Genomic DNA, 20,505 nt, shown 5'->3' on the forward strand with positions numbered 1-20,505 from the left:
TTTCATGTCAGTTCTATATTTAAGGGCAGATCAAAACTGGGTTTTATTTTTTTTTTTTTTTTTTAGGTTGTACATCATGCATTTTTTTTTTAAGATGTACAATGTGATGACAAGGTACATATACACCGTGAATGATAAAAACTATGCTTATCTTAAAACATTACCATGGTTTTATTAGATCTTTTTCTTTACAGGATGCATATGCCAAAAAATGTCATTTAGCCTAGACAAATACTCTTAAGAAACCATCTGATTTTAGGTAAACACATTAAAGTTTAACAGAAATAAGAAGCAACTTTCATATTTCCTTCTTTAAAACATAAATCTTGCAAATGCACACCAAGAAATAAAGAACATGCAATAAAACTAGAGCCATGTCTCATAATCCATTATAAAAACTGTAAGTTTACTATTCCATCAGAAAAAAGGTTGTTATGTATGATTATATACATATATACAGCCACCCCACCCCAACTACACAAGGTCACTCACATTCCTGAGTTTTCATACAGGGTAAGGAAAAATGGCATTACCATTTAAAGGCAAAAAGAGGAAGATGTTTTTATATATTAATACTTCAAAAATAACACAAACTAATCTGTGAAGAAACAATACTTGTGAAATCCAAGAACTTAGTTCCTAGACCAGCCTCTAGCACAGAACTCAAACTATTGACCAAAAAAAAAAAAAATCAATTTAAGATGCATCTTGTAGGAACCAAAAAATATTTATTCTAAAATGAAGGTTTTAAAAGAATTACTATGAATTCCACTGTTCTCAACATTTAGCTTTTCTCCATTCCTGCCTATGCCCAGACAGTCCTTGTCAACTAACCCAACTAACCCAGTTCTGAAAGTCAATACTATAGCAATAGAATATTCACAAGAACACCTGGATTTTAATCTCTACTTTGTTCTCTAAAAGCAATGTTTAAAATTATCGGTTTCTCCCCCATCCTCTCTTTACCTTTCAGCCCCCAGGCGTGCAGTCCGCCTCCGCCTCCTGCCTCCATTCACACACACACTTTTCCAAAACGTGCTGGAAGGAAAACCCAGGAGAGACCGCATACATGACATTTACCACGTAATGCCACGAAGAAAGCCTTTCCTATTATTTTCTCGCCTCGCTTTTCTAAGGTCTAATAAAACCCTCACTTCCCGCTAGACAGACGGACAGACACAAAGGCACAACACTTGATTCTTGGGTATTTTCATCTCGTAACATCACTCCATCCGCTGAAGAGTCAAGGGTGGATCCTCTCTCAAGCTGACAGAAGAAAGGTGCTTCAGCAAAAACGGTTACAACTCAGCACCGACCCTGTGAGATTACACGGGAGAACACTTAATTTCCTTCCATTAAAACTATTGTGTTTGTAAGATGCTTTACAACATAATGACTAGTACCACAAAGCCAGTTTTCCATTTTCTCCAGTTTCAGACACAGGAGGCTACTTTTAATGTCTTGCTATTAAATCTGCTGTTTTACAAAACAGACCCAGTCCAGAACCACAGCTGCTGCGGAGCATCATACCATACCCTTGTACACCATTCACACCGCGAGCGCTTGGCCAGCGGGCCCTCGTGGCCCCGGGCAGACGGAGGCATCTCACCCAGCCTCTGGCATTCCTGACCAGGAAGCAGAGCTGAGACTCCGTGCGCGCCCCCGGTTCCCTCACGTTCTCTCCCATCCATCTCCCTGCAGTCTCGCTCTCTGGATCTTCCTTCCCTGCATTCCAAGAGGGGCTTTCCTCTGGTGGAGGCTAAACCTTCAGCCCCAGCCCTGATTGTAACCCTCATTTCTCCCTAAGGCCACTCCCTGACTGCCCTCCTGCACTTGAACCCTTCTCACAGAGTCTATTCTTTCTCCTCAAAATGGTCTGTCCCCACCCCATGGCTACATCCCTTTCCAAAACGTGCTCCACGTGCCTCCACCCCCAACCTCTGCCTCAACTGCAGTGGCCTGGCTGGTGCGCGTCCAGCAGCAGCCCACCTGCCTGTACAGGGGCAGGGTTGGGGGCGTCCCCAGATCGGGTCAGAACGGCTGGCCAGTCCTGCAGCCCCAGGAGCACTCTCAAAATTGATCAGCAGTGCTTCCACAGGCAGCCAATTTAGGGTAGCCACAGCTACACAAGAAGACAGCTTCTAGGGAAAAGCCCAGCCTGATACAGCACAGAACACCCATCACCTGGGGGTGGGGGCCTCAATCACTAACTAAACACAGCAGGAACAAGCCCAGCCAATTTGTGGAATTACAGAGAAGGAAGGAGTAGAAAGAAAAGCATCTCCCTATTATATGCCTGAGCTTACAAAGAGGCCTATTGTCAGTTGAGGATTTGGTTTAGACTAGAGAGACCCAGGGCGGAAAGAAACCCTGGGTAAGATGACCAGTTTGGTCTTCAACTTACCCTAACTGGATTTAACTAATCAACTCCAGTTCAGAGTTACTAATATGTGATCCTATCAAAATACCTGGATTCACACTTTTACCTCTCTTGCAGTTTCCTCCTAAACAAAAAGTTCATACATACCTGTACAGAGAAACAGAATCAAGAGGATCACTGCAAGTTTCTGTCCTCTCCTAATTTTACACAATGGAAAAATACTTAAGACTAAGCCCCCTGACTTAAGATGGGCAGCCAAGATAGAAGGGAGGGGAGTCAAGCCTTGGTGGTTATTTGTTAAGTTTAATTTAATTGGAGAAAGGTAAAGAGCAGGCATGCACACACCCCACCAGCTCTCCCTCCTCCTTCACTAAGGCATCCCGTGACTGATGCAAGAACCGGCTTGTTCAGAGGCAGGCAGAGGCACCAAGGACCAACACAGAGAACGAGAACATTCCTCCACAATGTGCAGCATTCTTCAGATGGACTTGTACAAGTGACTTCCAGTAAACAACTTGTAGCCATCTGGCTTTCAACTGTAACTCTTCTAATTGGGGAGGGGGGGGGTGTATTTCAAATCAGTGATCAAATGCTATTTCAGTACACAGAAAACAAAACTAATTCAGTATCCTTCAGTCACAAATGAGTGAGTAAACATTACATAATGTTCACGTAAGATTAAAGATTGAAAAGAGGATATTAAAGCAAAAATGTGGTAAGTCGCTCACTTTAATACAGCACATTTCTCTTTGTAAAATAAACATTTACTCCCTATAAAACCACCCTACAATGAAAAAGAAGTACTAAGTAATAAACTAAAATGTTTGCAAAGCAACTGAGAGATATTATACATGAGCAATCGAGCTCAGACGCAGTGCTGGGTGCCACCCACCCTGGCAGCTGGCACAGCAGCACTGGGAAATGCTGTGCGGGTCACTCCACTCCCACCCACGTAGAAATCAAATTAAATTTCACATGACTTCTAGGCCAACTGTGTTTAATACAGCAGTACGGAGCCGGGTGGAGACAGACATGGCTTTAGTCACACCATGGAGTGATTAAGAAAAATAAAGCGCTTGCTTCAGCGCATTATCTCCTGAGAAAGCAGCCCCTTCCGACATGATAGAAAGAACCTGTCTTTATTTCTGAGGGTCTAGTAGCACTCACACCCACAGTTCAACAGTGATAGGAATAGAAAGTTCTTTCCTTTGCACAAACAAGGAACTCATGACGGGGTTATTATTTTTTCCATATGGAAACCAGCTTGGTATTTTTAAAATGCATCTGCCTCAGAAACTCAGACAAAATAGGCATGGGGTGCCAAAGTCATGCGGGTACTTGAAACAGAGAACTTTACAACATTGGCAAACTTAACTCGAACACAGAAAATAAAACACCAAAGAAGGTCAAGTCAATACAATGAGATTTGTTAAGAATTTTAGAAGTCTGTATTCATGCTCTAAACATGGAGGATTCCATGACTGCTAATTACCCAGAAATGCACAAAGAGAGAAGAAAAGTCTACCTTGTAATTTTTTCCCAGTCAACCTAAGGGTTGGGGCAAGCCACACAAGTCTGAACAGTTCTAAAGGGTTTCTACGCAGGCTCTTGGAAAGAAAATATGGATTTTCCAAATCCACCTTCCAAGTCTACAAGGAGCACAAAGAAAACAAACCCTGACTCCTTCCGAAGCCTCCCAGCCTCTTACTGCTGTCACGGGAGCATCACTCACTCCTTGCTCCCTGAAGACCACCCACACGACCGAGGCCCCTCCACCACTTCTTCCATACGCAGGACTCTGAAAGGGCCAGCTAGCCTCGATCAGATCATGTTCCCAAATGCATCTCACTACTGACCTTGCACAGGCGGGACCAACACAAGGAAGCCGGGGCATGGAAATGTCCATGTCAACGGCTGCACCCCTCGAAAAGCGAAGGCAGGCACCTCCCCTCGCAGCCCAGCTGGCGAGCTGCAGCCGCACACGAAGGAAGTCTCAGAGAGGCTTCCAGACGGGGAGTGAGCCTGGGACTAATGCGGCCTCCGAATGACAGTGGCGTGAGTTCTATTATTACCCCATTATCACTCTGGGATCTGTGCCTAAATGAAGCATGCTTCCTCCCTGATGCCATTTCCTTTTATCCTGGCTGGAGACTAAAAGCGGATCAATGGGGGCAATACATATGATGTCACTTCACTTTACAGCAACGGCCTCCCTCTCTTTCAGTTTGTCTGAAATACACAGAAAGATCAATTCTTCCCAAAAATGGTTAAAAAATGCTAAGGGAGCATTCTTCTTCCAGAAAAGCATTCTCTGCTATATTTGTCTATGTTACTACGGCAGGAACTGTTTACACTGAACAAAAACAGAAGAAATGGGGGAGGGAGGAAAATCTCAAATTCTCCGGTACGCTGGCTGAAATTCAACACAAGCAGGGTCCAAACCAGAATCAGGGCGGCTGACCTTTGAAAGTCACACGTTTTCTGGCACAGAGGCACAAAAGAGACAGCAGTTGTCCTTTGCCCCTTGGATTAAAAAGGTAATCCCACAGATGTAAAAGGTCTTTTAAGTAAGATGTCCCCCAAAGTCTGACAAACTTTTTACTCTTCTCAGAAAACACACCCGCCATACTACACGCTCTCAGGTGCCCCCCAGGTCCACACAGGTGTGACAGCAAATTGCTCTCATTCACATACTCTTCCCACTAAGGGCAACAAGGAGCTCTGACTAAAGGACACAAGACCAAACTTAAGTAAGTCAAGTTATCTTTCAGATGCCGTTTCAAACTAAAATAAAATATGTAAAATTCTCTAAACTGTATAAATTGTCATACAATGATTTTTGAAAATGGTGTACAATGAAGATAAAAATCTACGAAGTTCCTCAAAACAGGAGTTCTTCCTCACGACCCAAAAAGAAACACAAAATCCAGGGTATCAGAACTCTGTTGAAGCTGACTCTGTCTGCTCCAAACACTGGCCAGGGCCATGGCCCTCACATCACTGATCTTTCATCTGTCATTTTCTTAATGATAAACATTTTTAAGCGAGAAAAATGAACTATTTAATAAAATATACATAGGCAAGTGTCTGGCCAAGATCTGTTGTCAATGTTATCACGATAAAATGTTTTTAGTCTAAAATTACAACTTGTATAGCAGAAAAACCCAATTGATCTAAACTGCTCCTGAAAACAAAACTTCCAAAAGAAAAACCATCCTCTCCATGTTGAGGAAAAAGAATACATTTTAAAGAACTGCCAAATTTAAGAATAGAAGTCTCTGGTTCATATTACTTTGGGGACGGAAATTTGATTTGCCAACCAATGAAAGTCACCAAATAAAATAATTAAAAATGAAAATGATTTTCTTCAAAATAAAGGAATGAAGAGACATATTTATCCAGCATAATCAGTATTTCTGATTATCAAACATCTTTATAGACAGTATGTCTACAGACAAATTTTAGGGAAACTCAAGCATATTTATATAACCCATTTCACACACACAAAAAGTATATACTGTTGGGAAAAACAAGTCTAACAGCTGCAGCTGAAAAAGATTACCAAGCTTTTGAGCCACGGTTTTGTTGTGGTGCTTCCAAAAGTGACACCACAGTGATCAAAATACACACCATTATTAGCAAAGAGTATCCGAAATAATTCACTGGCATAAATCATTCTCAAATCTCACTCATGTCACATTACAAAGGTCAAATTTTCACGCGCTAACACTTTCCTAACTTTTGTAAAAATATTATTAGTCAAACTGTATGCAATTTGAATCAAAGCATATTATTTAAACTACATAAAATGCAACCCTCTTGTCAGCTCTTATCATCGTGTACACTAATGGTTTATGTCATAGCAGTTTGGAAAATAAGTCTTTGTAAACACTCTAACTGAAAATTTCAAAATATTTTATAAGAGATGCTTGGTATCTTTGCGTCTGCTTTCCCTATTCAGGAACTTGCCAGACCAATAACCAAAGGGGCCAAAGGGATACCATTCCTGATCTGAATTTTATGCTTCTTAAGAAAACTATTGCTCATGAGGAAGAAACTATAAATTCCTAAATGACTCAGTCCATTCATCCTGTCAGGACAGCACTCCTGCTCCATGTAGGGCTTGTTTAAGGCTTTCTAAAGAATTTGGAACACTTGAAACACTCAAATACTTCTGACTTCTTGTATTCACAGGTTTTTGGTTTGTTTTTCTCAATAGAAATCTGCTTCCTTTCTTTAGAATTAATGCTCTTACCTAATACTGTATTTAATAATTTATCTTCCAAAAGAGTATACATTTATCTAAAATAAGAGCACAGATTTTATGAATCTGAATTCCTAAGTTATAAAGTGATATTTTCTAATTCAAAATTGTTTGCATACCAACTAATTTATGACTTTCAAAAGCCCACCATATGAAAAGACCTTTATTGTGAAAATTGACAGTCAAAATCTGTGTGTCAAAATCGTGGCCATGGTATATAACCATCACACAACAGAGTATTAAGCAGCTACTAAAAAGAATGAGATGCAACTGTTTCTGTAGAATGCTAAAATGAAAAGAAATGCTATTAAGTGGGTGATAAGTTAGGAAGAGAAGGTAGATTATGGCTGATTTCTGTGAATAACCTTCTAAAGATACACAAAAAGAAATAAACTCTTTACGTCAACTTCTTCCCTAGTAACCTACATGAGCTGCCTGGTCTTTTTTTTTCTGCCTCTAGATCAAGCTGAACTATTTTTCTTAAACCATGTTAAAAATTTCCCAGTAATTTACTTAAAGGAGAGAAGATCCACTTTATAAAGAAATTTAATACTGTAATCTCGGCATTGAAATGCATAAATGATTAAAGCATATGCTCTAGCAAAGTACTGAGCTAGAAACTTGGAAACCAGGGTCTTCTGTAAAGGAGTTAGTTAAAAGTAGATCCCCTAGCAGGACTGTGCACCAAGAAATCTATCATAGTCTCTTTATTCTTAGTCATAACAACAATATCTGAAAGCAACATAGATCTCAAAAGTTTTGATGTCAGTACTTCTCTAAGCAGAGATGAATAACACCATTAAATCTAAGACGTAAGTTGTGTGCAAGCAATGCTCAAATATTCAAAGAATTATAGAGCACTTCCCTTGCTGCAATCTATTGAAAGTCAGTCCTCAACAGTTTATAAGGTATAAAGAATAAAAAGGGAAAAAACAAAGAAATATAGAAAGAATTTAAAATTTTCCAAATGCTTTGAAAATATACATAAAGCACTGCATCAGTCACGTGCTCAGATTTTTATGTTGTCATTTATAATACAAATGAACCATCAAAGATTTCCAGAGTTTTTTCCAAGGGAAAACCAGTAAGTGTAATTTCACTCAAACCCAGAATTTCTTCCTTTAACTTCTGCTATTACTCCCAATATGTCAAAATCAGATAATCTGTTACAAATTTAGTACTTCTAGAAAATAACTGCATCAATGTTAGATTCTTTTAACATTCAGTTGAGTTTATTTTGTATAGCCCTATGTTCCTGGTAAAAAGTGGTCTATTAATGTGCACAAAATTAAGGTGTTCATATGTACAAATAGAGGCTTTCCCAGGTGGCTCAGTGGTTAAAAAAAAAAAATCCTTCTGCCAATGCAGGAGACCTAGGTTCGATACCCAAGTCAGGAAGATCCCCTGGAGAAGTAAACGGCAACCCACTCCAGTATTCTTGCCTGGGAAATGGCATGACAGAGGAGCCTGGCGGGCTACAGTCCGTGAAGTTGCAAAGAGTCGGACAGGACTTAAGAGACTAAACAATATTCCTAAGGATTAGGGATATTCAGTCTGAAAACAGTGGTTTCCTCCATTAATTACAGGTGATTAGCAAGTGGGAGGAAATAAAAACCAGGATTTACTGAAATTAAGTTCTTCAAAATTTTATGGATAAAAATAGGATCCTTCTCTTTTTAGTTTATACAAGTAAAGCTGAGTTCAAACAAAACCATATTTTAACCTCTATAAAAAGAATGTACCTTTTTAAGGCAACTCCTTAAGGGGTGGAATCCCATCTTGCTCATTTCATGCGTCACCTACTTCATGCCAGATACTCTTATCAAATTTAAATAAAGGGCTTAATGTCCAACATGGAAAGATGGAGTAATACAAAAAAATGACTCCAAGAACAGCTGTCAAGCAACAGTTCAGTGATTTAGGTTAAAACTCTACTGAAAGAAAATTTACATAGCTACAGATGAAAATTCAAGCCACAAGTGATGCTCACTTCTAAACCAAAACAAGTTCCCAAAATACACAACTTAAATATATCAAAATTTTAAAAAAGTTTTGGAAACTTGTATTAATAACAGGTTTTTACTTTAAAAGTTAATGGTAAAATAACCGAAATGCCTCCTCAACTGTAGTTGGAAGCAATCAACAAAATGATGGTTCTGCAGCGTTTTTAAACTAATGAATAAGCCAGACTGCACTGCACGTAACCACCCATCTCGCACGAAGCGCAGGGATTCAACAGGAGTATCTCTCACAGTGACCTGTCCTTTGGCTTTCCAGTCTCGTTAAAACTTGTTATTACAGATTATGTTTTAAAAAATTATCAAAGTTAACATCTATAAAAAAGTAAGCCACAAAAACACTAACAAGAGTTGCAAGGTGAGGAACAGCCAGAGAAAGCGGAGGGAGAGACCAACTCACGCTCTGGAGCTCGGCGTGAGACGGGCGACTGAAGGACAGACACACACGTCCACTCAAATTTTTAAGCAGAGAACATAATTCACAAACAAACTGCACTTTGGGTTATTTATTCTGGTGGACAATACTAACATTCTATTACTCCTAGTTCCTGTCCTTTCTTCTTCTTAGGTGCACAGTCAAAACAACCTAAGTTATCACTTTTGTTAAGATTTTAATTTCTAATATTCTTCTTACGCTTTCTACCAAACTCAAACTAAACATAAATATTAGTCACACGTTGACAATTTGTTGTGGTTTCTGTCATAAAGTCGACAAAGAAACATATTCTTAACGATATGTACAACCAACCGCAACTAAAGAGAAATGGGGGCGTGAGGTGGAAGAGGGCGAAGAGTCCAAATACAAAAATTACTGCTCTCAAAATAAAGGAATCGAGTTGTTTTTACTTAATAAAAATGTGGTGAGAGTACTGTACAATTTACTATCCAATGTCTCAGTTTTCTGAGAATGATTTAATGTATATAAAGCCCAGGAGTCAGATTTCACTCCAACTCCATACACTTTCGGATTCTAGTCCAGACATTTTATATCCTGGATTAACTTTGAAAAGTTTTATTGAGGAACAGAGCAAAGAATTAACTTCTTAAGGGTCACTTAGACACAGAAATTCACATTATTGAAAAAAACAATGGACTTAAAGAGCTTCAGGAAAAAGAAAGGCAGAGAACAAGTTTCACACACTTTAAAGAAATGCTTCCTTCATTTTTAACGCTTCCTTCTCTCCCTTCCACCTCAACTTCAATGCATGTGAAGGGAGTAAAAGCTCTTAATAGGTCAGCATTTTGTGTGAGAGAGATCATGTGAGACGGTGAAACAAACAGGTGAATGGGAACCAGAACCATAAACTGAACGCACGTGAATGATGCCAGCTTTGTTTACCCAAAGTTGCACACTATGCGCAAAGGACTGAGTAATTCATAAACTAATGTACTTCTCATCACGATAAGAACTATTCCCAACAAGCAGACTGAAACAGTATTATAAAAATGTTCTTACTGTCATCAGAATTTAGACATTATATACATACACATATATATTTATATATATAATATTTATATAAGATTATTTAGACAATCTTACGTCTACTGTGAGCTCCAACTTGGACTCATGGTCCGGACCAGCCTGAAGCTGGTTACAGGAGCAGGAAATCTGAAATTCGGCCTTGTTTGCTGCCACAGAAAAATGCTCTCACGTGAACTCAAATACGTCAAAGGCAATCAACAGAACTAAGTCTTCAAAGAGGCAAAACAGACACATACTTATTAACCACTTACTAACCACGAACCTAAAATCCTAGCAGGTCTGAGACCTACCAACACCTTTTCATATTTCCTGGTTGGCATGAAGATGAGTAAACATAATGTACGTTTACTAGTAGTAAGTAAACTACTAAAATCTCAAGTATTGCAAGTTATTCTTCAGAGACTCCTGAAGCAACTTCATACAAATTGTACTCAAGTTTTGGCATGCTTTTTATATCTGCCTTTATGTATGTATAATGTGCTCATATAAGAAAAATTTAGTAGTATTTTTAATAGGCATAATACATTTAATAGCACAGAACTTTTGGAAATTACAAGAAATGTTATGACATTTCTAAGTTTTTGAGTTGTTTATTCAGTTTTAATGAAAAACAGTCAAGTCTACAAAAAAGACAAACCTTCCCTCTTCTGAGTATCCAAGCTCATCTGCTTTATAAATTTCGGAATTTATGTTAAAAAAAAAAACAGAGGAAATGAAAACTATTTTCTTTGTGTAGTTTTTAAGAGGTTTTTTCTTATATAGTTAAAACTAAAAGGAGAAACTTCAAAAAATATTTTACTCTCTACATTTTAACAGAATTTCTGCAACTGTGCTTTTATGGAAGTTATGACATACCAATTGTAATCTACCCATTGTATTCCAGAGTGAAGCTGACTTACTTATAACAAGTCAACTTGAAAAATCAGTGATCACAGACCTCCACCAAAACAATAGGTGAGCACAGATTTTTAAATTTACTAAATGAAACTTCATAGATTGAAAACCATCTTCTTGTTGATTTCACATTGTAGGATCTCATCTCAGAACTTTACAAGTAGTAGTTACCTTTGAGACAAAACATGAAAGGCTGCTCCCTCTAGGGCAATCCTAACAAAGTTTTCTAAAGAATCAAAGTTTAAAACTTGGGCTACATTTCCAACTAAGAATGTTTTCTAGGAATTGAGAGTAAAGACCCGAACCCTTTACTATGTTGGCACACATCCTTTAACAAACAGCAAAGAGGACAGTGCTCTAGAGACTAAAGTTAACCTGTACTACACTTCTAAAGAAGGTTCCAGTCTGAGCAGTAATTTGTTACACTTTTCCTTTAAGTAAGCAGCACTTCTGAATGTATTTAACAGATCTGTCTTCCTTGAAGCTTTCGTAAATAAAATACGCACAAAAAATTACAATACCAACGCCCATGTCCTTGAATGCACTCAAAGTTCAAAATGTTTACAAGCACAACGGTGTGAAAACAAAGGCAAGAGCCCGTCAGAAGCACCATATAGTATTTTTGAAGGCAACTAGAACTCCCATTCACATCAAATGATACCACCGTGGCAGTGGGAATGCAACCTCCACAGAATGGGCTGTTAGCTGTGAGCAAATAAGGACAGATTTATGAAGCAGAACGATCACGAGTGAACAAGTTAAACTTGGCTTGCTTTCTTGCTGAAACTCATCTGGTGGAAAGACTGAGGTTAAGAGGAGGAAAATGAGAAGGGATTTGGTAGACGGGGAAGAAACCACCTTAATTCTCCTAACGAACACCAGCTGACGGCCCCGGGCCCGACCTGGAAGAAGGAAAACTTCTTACTTACTGAGGCTCCCGTCGGGGCGCAGGCCGGAGCCCGGAGTCCGCCCGGATCCGTCTCGGGCGTCGGCTGATATCGGCAGCGGCCGCCGCGCGCCGCCTCCTCCTCGCGGGCCAATCCCCGGAGAGGCCGCCGCCGCGCCCGCCCCGCCCCGCGGGCCAGCCGAGCCGGGTTCCCACCGTGCGGCGCCCCTTCCCAGCCACACCCCTGGCCCCCACCCCGCCCCGCCAGTCAGCTCCCACCCAGTAATTACTCTAATTAGAAGTTTTAGTCTCAGCAGTTAAACAATGTACGAACCAGTCCCAACACAGCCTGCAATTCAAATGGCTTTGAGAACAAAGACAATCATAGCTGTGGCAATTTTTCTTCTAATTTATAGAATGTGAAGACTTTCTCTCATTGCTCACTGTACTTAAAAAAAAAAAAAAGCTTAGCCTCTAGTGTACATGCCACTTCACAAGGATATTAGCGTGTCTTTTGAAAAACACCAGACCATGCCCTCCCGTTACAACAAAGACAATAAAAAAGAAAAAACACCATTTCCAAAAAATGAATATTGAACTTGTGAGTTTAGTCTCTCCTGCAGAAGAACATTCACAAATGTTCCTGGATCACCTGGTAGACAGGTGAAAGATGTACAAAGATATGGGAGGGCTGTTTTCTTTCCAGTTTACAGATTATGTGAATTAAAGGGAAAACTACCCAGGGCATCTTTCTAGTAAACAATCTGCATAATGCTTAATTAGTCCTGGTGGAACTGATTAGGCCTATCTTCCCCAGAAATTGATAGTCCATTCACAGTTCTGAGTATTAATCTCTTCAGTCCAGTTTGAGATGTACAGGGGATATTTCAGGATAAAGAAAATTATAACCATAAAACATGTGCTTAGAAAAAAAAAAACCAAACACTCCAGAAAAACCTTTCTCTACTTCCTTTTCCAGTTCTGGTTTGATCTTTAAAGCAATCTGCATCCATTTTAGAATTACTGAATAATCTAGAAATTAAGTTAATGTGAAAGATTACAGAAAAATAATAAAAACAACCGCCTCAAAAACATTGCATAAAATAGGTTGTATGACCTATGTCTTCCCCTTTAAATATATTTCAAAAACATTTTCATTTTTTCAAAATTTCAGGTAACTATGGTTTTTAGTCCCACTCCATGCATTTACTAGATATGTTCTAAAATTTCTCCATTTAAAAAAAATAAAATAAAATAAAATTTCTCCATTTTTAAATGAAGAAATCTTAACTGCCACACTATGGAAAATTAATTTAGTTCTTTATTTTGTCACAAAATGCTGTTTGTTTAGCAGCTAAATTTGCCTCCCTAAATATTAATGGCAGGTATCTGAACACAATTCTATAAAGTTTCACTGCAGTAACTACCTTGAAAGTTAATCTCTTTTAATAACAAAAGCAACTAATTTCAAGTTAAAACAAGTAGAAAATAAAAAACAAAACCAAATGCAAACACTTTCAAATAAGAAACAAAACCAAATGCAGACACTTTCAAATGCTAATGTGTCTATCTCACCTAAAACTTTAAAGCCCTGAAAGTAACAGAACATTCCTAAATACTTAAACCAAGAAAACCAGGTGCCTGGGAAATAAAAAGTTTAAAAGGATTACCAAACACTTGTTCAGATGAAATAAACACAAGGAGCAACTGAGGACACAGAAGCAAGGCTCCTTCAGGAAAGAGCTGATAGTCCCCCAAATTTATCTTTCCCAAAATTCCCCACCAGGTCAAGATCTAAATCTTTAAATGCTTTAAAAGTTTTCTTAGCCAAGTCTATCTTGTGTGCAACACAGGACATTAGGAACATTAGTAAGTTAGGAACATTAAATGTCAGGAACATTAGTAAGTTTGAGGCATATTTTCAAAATGTATCACAACATTAAAATTAGTCAATTTTTTAAATGAATTTTTTTCAGTTTGGAAAATGCATGATAGCCACCTTCAGATAATTAACAAATATTCTTCAGTAAGACAAGAATAAAAAAAAGTTACAAAATATACCAAAATGTTCTTGCAAAAGTAAACATCTAACAGGCAAGCACCATGACGCAAATTTATTTCAGAATTTACCTTTGAAAGGAAAAAGCCCTAGCTGATTAAGCTGTTGGTCTGCAATTCTGCTTTAAGTTCAAAAGGTAGAGAGCAAGAGATAAGATAAAAATCACATACCACATACTGTCCTCAGAGTATCTCCACCTAAGACAAGAGTTCTCACCAACATTAGATTTCAGTACTCACTGATTCCAATTCTATTTGTTCAAGCTCTTTTTATAAATACCATTTCCCCCTTTGCAAGCCAAATCAATAGCCCTATCCCATGAAATTATTATTTTTTGAAAGAAACCCTATCTGGGAAATGCTTTCCCCCCTTTCCAAAGCAGAGCACAGTCGTCTGCCGGCCAACACTGCTGGAGCCACCTGTGCCTCACCATCCGCCTCCCAATGCCCTTCAACACGGAGGTGGGTGACTCCTTTCCAAGGCAAGTCCCCAAATGCCACTACCAACTTGGCAGGGCCGGCTGACCGGCTGGACTTGCCCTAAATCCTTGCACTTCTTGCTCCCTGCTGCTCTCAACTAACTTAATCTAAGTTTAATTACGAAGACTGACATCTGTCCTCGGAGCATGTTCCTCTCTCAAAGCAAGGAATGATCCAAATTAGAAGCATGAGGACAATGGATTATTAATGAAGGAAACTAAAATCCAAGTATCCTGGTCTCAGTGGAGCTGCGGCTGTGGTGCAGCAACCGTGGAACTCTCTTGGTTCCAGAGCCGAGGTGCCGGTGAGTGCGTGGGATCCCTCACTACGCACAGAAGCCCTGAGTTCTTCGCCAGAGGACAGAGCCACCAGCGTCCACCGGGAAGGGGCAGTCTCCGCAGGGAAGAAATGGTTTATGTTTGGGGGCGGAGGGGGGATTGTATGGGGGGCGGGCGGTTTAGGGAATCTCATGTGACTCCAGCCCCAAAGCCCGGCTCCAGGAACGGTTTAACCACGCAAGGGGTTCTTCCTCCCTACTCTGGACACTCCCCCGACACTGGCTGCGAGGACCCGGCTGAAGTCCGCCACCCGTGACACTGTCCAGGGCGGCCTCGTGGCCTGAGCATCAGCCCACCGCGCGGAAGGCACTGCCAGGGTGAGACAGTAGTGGGGCGGGGGGAGGGCGCGGGGAAAGGGTGGGGTTGTCGGGGGCAACCACGGAGGGGCATCCTGGCCCTACCCCGCCCCCTCTCTCCAGGGCTGCGGCCCGCTCTCCGCACTGCACTGCGCGGTCCGTATGCCGGCCCTGCCTGGTGCAGGCAATGAAACCATCCCTGAATAACCCGTTCTTTCCTCCGAACCCCTGAACAGCGGGCACTGGGAGCACCTTTCCTCGAGTCACCTACAACCCGGGTCTAAGCCCGCAGGGCTACTCTCACCTAGTGACCTTGGGCGCACCACGCTCTCAAGGGTGTCGGCAAAAGGTCAGGAAATCAGGAAACAACACCCCTGGAGCCCTCTCCGTCTTTATAAAGACCCTCTCCGCTGGCTCCCGGGAGTGAATCTACAATGGCCCACCGTCCTCCCCAAAGCTCCTTAAAAGACCAACTGTGCAGACAAGTAGCAGAGGGTGAAGAATGCAGCCAGGGACCCTACCAAATTAACCAGCCAATGTAAACCAGTTGCCCAAGAAGCTCCTCTCTCCTCCCCGGAGATTCCCAGGGTCTCCCCCACCCCCTGCATCAGGCCTGCACTGCTGTAAGGACTTGGGTTATTACACCCACTTTGCCCACCGCTGCCAGGCTGGAAGAGTTTCACTAATTTGCATAACTCTGAGCCCCGATTTACCCTCTCTCTGTCCTCTGACTAAACCAATGACATGTGTGACCAAATGTCTGTTGTTCAACATGCTCATTTCCAGTTCTGATCCCAATATGAACCGATATCCCCCCTGCCTGGAATTCTCTTGTGCTTGCTCACTATGTGAATCACTTTTCAAGGGCTACCTTTTTCAAGAAGCCTCCCAGAAACAATTTGAACTTTTTGGGTTTTGTCCTCTGATTCATCCCATACTCTTGCCTGGAAAATCCCATGGACAGCGGAGCCTGGTAGGCTTCAGTCCATGGGGCCGCGAAGAGTCTGACACGACTGAGCGACTTCACTTTCACTTTTCACTTTCATGCATTGGAAGAAATGGCAACCCACTCCAGTGTCCTTGCCTGGAGAATCCCAGGGATGGCAGAGCCTGGTGGGCTGCCATCTATGGGGTCACACAGAGTCGGACACGACTGAAGTGACTTAGCAGCAGCAGCAGGCAGTTCTATTAGGCCATGTAACACAATCATTAGAGTGCTGCTGTACAGATGCTCAAATTTCTGAGCTCCTTGCAGGCCTGGGGTGTCTTCTTCCAATCTCCCCAACCCCCAGGACCCACCACAATCAATTCTGAATTAATGTAACCTGTCTTGTAGCAAGATCAAAGTTTCAACCTTGAGCCCATTAACACAAATTTTTAGCAACTAAATGAAGAAAATGTTAGAATCAGTTCAACCTTAGAAGAAAAAATTTAAGATAATAACTTAAAAAAAAATCTTAGCCATTAATTTCACAGGAAAAGAAAGCCTTTATAGGTAAATGGCATATCTATTTTCAGGGACATTTTCTACTAGGAAGCTGTTGACAGATTAACCAGAGCAGCTCTTGCTTTATGCAAATACAGGTGGCGCTTTTCTCCCTGGGAACTTCACACATCTATTATCTCAGTTGACTTCGCCATGGCCTTGGGGTGGGAGTGAGGGGGATAAAGAACGCACTTCCCAACATTTTAGAAAAGATGACGGAAAAGGTCTCCTGCATTGCAGGCAGATTTTTTACCTCTGAGCCACCAAGGCCTTAGCTACCTAATATACAAAGTGGTTAAAACTACATAAAATTTTAACAGATGTGCACACCAAACAGAATGTTTATAGTGTTAAAAATAGAGTATCATTTTTATTGGAGGTTTTCCTTTGAAGCTATGTTAATAAAAACAAATTATAGCACAAAAACGTTCACAAAACATGATTAAGTTAATGAAACTATAATACTTGGATCATTCTTTTGAATAGAAGTAAAGTGAAGTGAAGTGAAGTGAAGTCGCTCAGTGGTGTCCGACTCTTTGCAACCCCATGGACTGTAGCCCGCCAGGCTCCTCTGTCCATGGGATTCTCTAGGCAAGAATACTGGAGTGGGTTACCATTTCCTTCTCCAGGGGATCTTCCCGACGCAGGGATGGAACCCGGGTCTCCTGCATTTGAGGCAGACGCTTTAACCTCTGAAACGCCAATTTCCCCCAATCTAAAATTATAAATTATTTGGATGTCACACTTAAAATTTCTTTTTATATTCAGTAATGATATTAGATATTGTAGTAAAATAAAACCCAACTTACTTTTTTCCATTGTGTTATGACATATATGTGTGTGTACAAGTATATGAAAGTGTTAGTCATTCAGTCTGACTCTTTGCGACCCCCTGAACTGTAGCCTGCCAGGCCCCTCTGTCCATGAGAATTCTCCTGCAAGAATATGGAGGAAGTAGCCATTCCCTTTCCTAGGAGATCTTCCTGACCCTGGGATCAAACCCAGGTCTCCGGCATTGGTAGGCAGATTCTTTATCGTCTGAGCCACCAGGGAAGCGTGTGTGTGTATGTGTGTGAGTGTGTGTGGTGTGCGTGTGTCTGTGTGTGTCTCTGTGTATGTGTATTTTTCCTACGAAACTGTAAAAGAAGCTTTGAAAAACTACTGCTATCACCACACCCTGTATCTGTCTCCTATCCAACCTTCTGAGCTCCTCAATTCACTCACCCTTTACATTATCAGCCTTCTGTGGTATAGGAAGCAGGACACTGTGTGTGCACGTGCGTGTGTGCGCACGCTCAGTTGTGTCCTACTCTTTTGTGATCCCATGGACTATGGCCAGCCAGGCTCCTCTGTCAATGCGTTTCTCCAGGCAAGAATACTGGAGCAGGTTGCCACTTCCTTCTCCAGCGGATATCCCTCCTGACCCAGGAATCGAATTCACATCTTCCGTGTTAGCAGGCGGAGTCTTTACCACTGAGCCACCTGGGAAGCCAATCAGGATAGCAGCCACCTCCCAATCCCTATATTAGGTTACATGGCAAAGGGAAATTAACATTGTTAATCAATTGACCTAAAGATGGGGAATGATCCTGGATGGTCCAGGAGGGCCCAATACTATCACAAGGTCCTTGTACATGAGGAAGGGAGAGGGGAAAGAGACAATCAGAGAGATGGCAGCATGAGAAGGACTCCACCTAACCGTGCTTGTTTTGAAAGTGGAGGAATGCAAGGACCTCAGAAAGCTGAAAAGTCAAGGAAATGAATTTTTTCCTAGCGCCTCCAGAAAGAAACAAAGGCCTGATGACAGCCTGATGTTAACTGAGTGAAACTGATTTGGATGTCTGACCTCCAGATACTGTACGACAATAAATCTGTGTTGTTTTAAGTCACTGGATTTGTGGTAATTTGTTACAGCAGAAATAGAAAACTAATACATCTGGGTTCCAAGTTCCTCTCATAAGCAACCTCACTGCTTTTTAATGTTTGGCTCAACATGTGAGGAAAATAAAAGCAATCTTTAAAATCCCTCAGCTATACCTGAACTCTAATCTTCTAAGGGAGAAGATTTCTTCCAAGTTCCTCCTTTCACCTCTGCCCAAGTACACATCTTTATGGGGGGGATTTCAGGCTCATTTCTAGTGGCTGTAAAGTTTGTGGGGTCTTGGGGTGGGATGAGAAAGAAGAAAGCTGGATAGGAGGTCTAAAGGCCCTTTGGGGCCTGGTTCCTAACTGCCCGGCTGCTTTTATAGTGCCAAGGAGGCCAGGGCAGAGCACGTCAATGAAACAAAGGACAAACATGAAACAAAGCGCCATAAGCAGCCACGTCTTAATCAAATCTAGGAGCGATTCAAGTTAATAAGTAACATAACCCCACCACCTTTTTCATGGCTTTAATTATTACAGCCAGTAAAAAATATTCAGGCCATCTCTGTTTAGGGATGTTTTATTTACCCCTAAAGGCTAAAGTCTTCATTAAATGCAGAAGAGTTGTGTTCAATTCAACACATATGGTGAGCTCACAGGCCAGTTTACCCTAATTTTTAAAGTGTCATTCTCCCTTCCCCCAAACACAGACACACAAACACTATACACATGGACTCTGAATACACAGAACTGCAATTACAATCTGGCTATATCAGATTTTACATTATTACATAACTGGTTTAAAAGTCAGTCTTATTTATGAATAGTTCTCCCTTATTTTCTGTTTCTGTAGAATGAATCAGTCTTTTCATGAGGCCATTTCCTACACTGTTCAGGGGGCATGTTACCGCTGCTAACAGTCTTCCTTTGCCCCTAAATGTTTCATTCACATAGGTTAAACCTGGTTAAGGTCCTGAATGGCAGAGGACCTTTTGGTTTGAGGAGCTTGACAAGTGTGTAAGTAGCAAAAGGAAAGGGAAAGAGGCTGGAACAACCCACACATTCTCAAGATCAACACCTGTATTCTTTTTCCATTGTGTAGAGACTTTGTCAGGGAATGGCCTATTAGGATGTTTTCCAAAGTTCACACTGTTACCTTTTCCAAAGGAAAACCATTAAACGGCCGTATCTTTCCAGGTAAACTCTTCACTGAAGAATGAAGTACAATTCTTTATTATGTCTTACATCACAAAAGCCATTTCCCCCAATCATTCCTCACTGGGATGTGTTTTTTATCTTTCACTCTCACCTGGCATTACTGTCTATGGAAATGAAATGGCATGAGAGAAGATGGGATCATTCAAAATTAAGTTACTGCACCCCTTCAAGAGGAGGCTGAGCTGAGGGTGGTTCTGTGGTGCACAGACAGCCCCACCTCCACGAAAATGCAAGTGGGAGAGGACAAGAAAGTCTGCAGCACCAACAGGCGTCTCTTGGAGCATGTGGTCAGAGATCAGTGAAGGAGAGGGGTGGGAGGAATACACCTCTGCTCTCCCCTTTAATCTCAGGAACGGAGAGGGGATCTGGGGCAGGACTGGAAAATGTGGTGCTTCAGACAATGGGAAGCAACCCCAGATGAAACACTGCTGGGCCTGCGCTTCTGACCTTTCTCCTTGGGAAAAAGGTGCTCATCATGTGGCTTACAATGGTCCAAGGCTAGAAGCTAAACTTGACTTTGTATTTGATTGTCAATTTTAGTGGCAGAATTGCACATCATGATATACAGCCCTGTTTGGTCTCTAGTTCTCGGAAAACTATTTCTGGCAGCTATATTCTAAAGGGGGGAAATAAAATGCAGACTAAAGAGGCTGGGCATTAAATTTTTACAAAGGACAGGAAAGTAATGGCCGTTTGATTTCATACACTCCTATCGATGTAGATGGCAAGCCTGTAGGAAGGGGCTTGGGGAAGCAGAGCCCACTGGTGAAGCTGTCAGTTCAAAGCTGCCTGACACTGTGCTCCTCGATCCCTTACTGAAGTCCCATACTCCCCTCTTCTA

At 41.2% G+C, this 20,505-nt stretch overlaps 1 protein-coding gene across 14 annotated transcripts in view; it reads right to left on the bottom strand.

Annotated features, from left to right (window-relative positions):
• AOPEP (aminopeptidase O (putative)) overlaps positions 1-20,505 on the bottom strand; it is a 355,565-nt gene that overhangs the window by 26,685 nt on the left and 308,375 nt on the right. The gene's annotated exons all lie outside the window — the stretch shown is intronic.

Source organism: Bos mutus, chromosome 8 (genome assembly GCF_027580195.1).
Source record: "Bos mutus isolate GX-2022 chromosome 8, NWIPB_WYAK_1.1, whole genome shotgun sequence".
In the NCBI taxonomy this organism is placed as follows: Eukaryota; Metazoa; Chordata; class Mammalia; order Artiodactyla; family Bovidae; genus Bos; species Bos mutus.